This window comes from Crassostrea angulata, unplaced genomic scaffold (assembly GCF_025612915.1).
Source record: "Crassostrea angulata isolate pt1a10 unplaced genomic scaffold, ASM2561291v2 HiC_scaffold_241, whole genome shotgun sequence".
Classification (NCBI taxonomy): domain Eukaryota; kingdom Metazoa; phylum Mollusca; class Bivalvia; order Ostreida; family Ostreidae; genus Magallana; species Magallana angulata.
The window spans coordinates 83,482-87,512 of NW_026441794.1; the positions used below are offsets into that span (position 1 = coordinate 83,482).

A 4,031-nucleotide genomic window follows, 5' to 3' on the forward strand; every position below is an offset into this window, starting at 1 on the left:
CCGCTTCAAAGGAGAGGGGTATAGTGGTTTACCATTGAATGTCTGTCTGTCTTTCTGTTTGTCTTTCCGTAAAGAAATATTTTCCTCTAACATTTCTGACACATTTTTGTTTAGGTACATGTTCGAATCATTTTTGTACCAACCGGACGTCAAATTTCTGTTAATCATTTTAGCCTTTATTTTGAAACAAATCTTTGTCATAAATTTCTCAACAATTATTCATCACGGATGCCTGACATTTTAACACAATCTTTGTTTAGGCATACAATTTTAATGGATATATTTTTTAACAAATCAGACGTCATTTTTTTTGTTAAATGACGATTTTGGTTTTTGGTCTTTTTTGTACAAATTTTTGTTAAAATTGTTATTTCAATCGCAGATTCTTGATTTTTTTCTCACACTCGTTGTTAAAACATGCATTATTGTGCGCTTTATTATTTTTTTTATTAATTCCGGTTTTAACTTCCCGTTTAACACTTTTTTTTTAATTTTAAGTCTTAATTCACATTCAGTTATTTGTTAATGAAAAGAAAAATTAATGTTTCTCCTGTTAAATGATCAAATAATTAATTTTACGTACTGGGGCACGTGTATTCATTTGTATACATTCTTTGTCCAGGTGACCCCTTCTTTGTGATTTTCCTATGTATTCTGTGTGGTTTTTCTTTCAAGAGTGAACAAAAGACCGTCACATAACATATACACAATACTAAGTATGAGTTTATACATGTATCTGTAGCCCGGCAGGAATTTGTTTTTCAATTTGCGTGTATCTTAGTAAGTAAAATTAATTAGTAAATTAATATTTAATTAGTTTTAAAAAAGAATAGCTCTCTATTGCAAACATTATATGATGAAGTATTTTACTTACACTCATTGACTTATCAGAGCTTGCAATATACCTATTTTGTGAGACTCGTTCCTAAATCTGTTATCACTTTAATTAATAAATCAATGAATCTTAATGCACTAATAAAGCAAACAAATTAAGGTAAAGTCGTTGTAAATGCTTCATCATTATAAACCATACCTAAAAGTCGTACAAACTAAACTGAAAAAGTTAATTCATTTTATTCAAATTCCACGCCAGTAAAACACTTAATTTGGGTTTGTGTCGAATATAATAATTGTTTATTTACATGCATTTTAGATATTACTGTGTGTGACTGTATCATGATTCGTGCATTTCAATACTTTGTATTTACTTTCTGCACAAAAAGCACAATCTATGAAACATGCTAATGTGTCTGTTATTAAACATAATTAGCATACTCAAGTTATACGTTACATTACAAAATTAGTTTAAAATCCAGCACTAGTCATGTGGTGCAGGTGATTTCAAACCCAATTTTATTTTAATTTGATGATATATTCGTATTCTTATGATGTAGAACGTATAAACCAAATAATTACTGTATACAGGGAAATATTCGCCCCGTTTTATTTTCACCCCTTTCGCCGTCGTTTTCAGTGGGCGAATTTAAAATTGGGCGAATTCCAATGTGTACTAGTTTCTTTTAAGACCTGGTGCTTTTGTATTCAAGACTGGGCGGAACTGTTGGCAAGTGTAGAAACTCGACGTACATGTCTTAATCCCGGCTTGTTAAATGTTAATGCGTTTGTATTTATAATATTTTTAACGAACTGTTCATCGATGACCAAGCAGTGCACATCGCAATGTGTAACTGTAAAATAATTGTCATCAATTCATCGTTGTTAACTAATCGTATGGGTGAACACCATTAACAAGCCAATCGTCTAAACCCCCGTTTACTGATCGGCATCTAATTATACTTGTGATTTCTGTGTGTTCAAGCGGAACCTGCTCTGTGATGAACAAAATATTTTCACACCTCTTTATTTTGAATACGACAATGACCGTGCTTAAAATCGCGGAGAAAATCGGACAAGCCAAGATTACCATGTCAGTGAACTATATGTCTCAATTATATTAAGGATTTCAATCCCTAATAGCTTACTTCCTGTTAAAATCCCGAAAATTACCGATGATTGAAACATCGGTAATGTTCGGAAGATGTTAGAGTTATCGTTCTTGTAAACCGGAAGTCGTAAAGTTACTGTTCTTGATGTAAACACATGGCTGCTCCTTTTGAGAAGACGAGGGATAAAAAAGGCCGGTTTGCCGCAAATAATAAGAAAAAAGTTGTATCTGTACCACGTTCTGTGAGAAATGAACATTCTTATACTTCTGCGAATATATCAAAAACGGATCAGCAGGAACATGCCGAAGGAGACGACAATTGGATGGAAGGTAGACGAATTGTTGAGTTTGGTGTTCTACTATCAAATCTAAGATACTGTGAGGCCTGTCGCCTCGGACCGGTAGCTTTGACCTACGACAGCGTTGTAGGGGAACTCCAGAAAGGGTTTGGTGGTTATTTATACGTTAAGTGCAGCAATAATGACTGTAACCACGTCAACAGAGTACCCTACAGTAGCACCCACCGTGTTAAAAAACTAGGCATGCCCTGCTTTGCTGTCAATACGAAACTTGGAACAGGTAAATGATATTCACAAACACATACATGTACATACAAATGAATAAACATTTTTATCTCTTTTAGCTTGTTCAGTATCCCATTACCATATAACTATCATCTTATAAAATACAGTACATGTATAAATCTGCTGTTCGAAGATGAGCATAATTTACTTCCTACACACATGTTATTTCAAAACACATTGTTAAATACATTGTATGATTTTTTTCAGCTATGATTGGCAGTAAAGGTGGTCCAGATAGAGTAAATAATGTTTTAGCTGCACTGAATTTGAAGCCTATTAGTCAGAAAAACTTGAAGATGATTGAGAGAAGAGCAGGGAACTTTGTTGAATCTATAGCCAAGTCATCTATGTCCAAGGCAGCAAAAGATTCTTTTGAAATTGAGAGATGGAGTAAGAAATATTCTTTATTTTGGAAAAATCATATGTGTGATTTGCAATGTTTCAAAAAAATCATAGTTGGATATTATAAACCTAATTATTTTGTACTTTTTTAATTAGAGATGTGGGTAATGAGGAGTCAAAGAAAGCACAAGAAGAAATGGGAGAGGAAATAGATGGCTTAGGTGTCAGTCTTTTTCATGATGCATTTCCAAGTGTAAAGTAAGAATTTGACATTAATTTATGACAATGTAACAAGTTTTTGTACAGTTAACGAGTTTTTGTAATTGTTCAGAATATACCTTATATTAAAAAAAACATGTACATGATGGTTTATAAGTCAAAAGGGGGTTGTAAATTCAAGTTCGTGAAGTCCTGGAAACTGGATGAAAAAAATATTAGGATGAAAACAAATTATGAAAATTAAAACAATGTTTTTATTTCAGAAGGCTAGTGTGTCGAGAATCTGCTGCCTTACAGTCACCTGAACTTTTAAAGGATGGAACTGATGTACCCAGTTCATCAAGGTAGAATCTCCACACCCCCCCACAAAAAAAAAAACAAAAAAAAAAACCAAATTAGTTTGAAACAGTATGGTCCTATAGAATTTGGTGTCATTTATTTTTCTTAAAAGCCTATTAGTAATATAACACCTGAATTACACTATATTTTTTTTTAGGACAGTGAAGGAAATATTTAAAAGGTAGAGCTAAGTTGAAGAAAAGAGCTCCCTGTCAGCCTTCACAACAGCAGTCTCTGAAGTGAAAGAAAAAGCTAGTATCTAAATTCTCAACCAAGACCAGATCTGGCATGTCATGTGCAGTAGATACAGCATGGCAAAAACGTGGTTTTGATAGCCTCACCTGTAAGTTTAGCATTTTTTTTAAATGTCCTGTCATAAACAACTAAAATCTTGAAAGATAAAAAATGCTCATATCAAACCCACATATTTTCACATGAATGTTTTACAGTAACCATGAATAATCTCTATTCATAAATTTTCACATTTGTAATACATTTTTTATGGTATTTTAAAATTACATGATTTATTGATCAATAATTATTATGATAATTTTCATTTTTTGCAGCACATACTTTTTTTATAAGTAAAGCCAAGTATGGGA

At 32.5% G+C, this 4,031-nt stretch overlaps 1 pseudogene; it reads left to right on the top strand.

The window, feature by feature from the left end:
• The first annotated feature begins 2,100 nt into the window (after positions 1–2,100).
• LOC128169866 (uncharacterized) lies at positions 2,101–3,824 on the top strand (annotated as a pseudogene).
• The last annotated feature ends 207 nt before the right edge of the window (positions 3,825–4,031 follow it).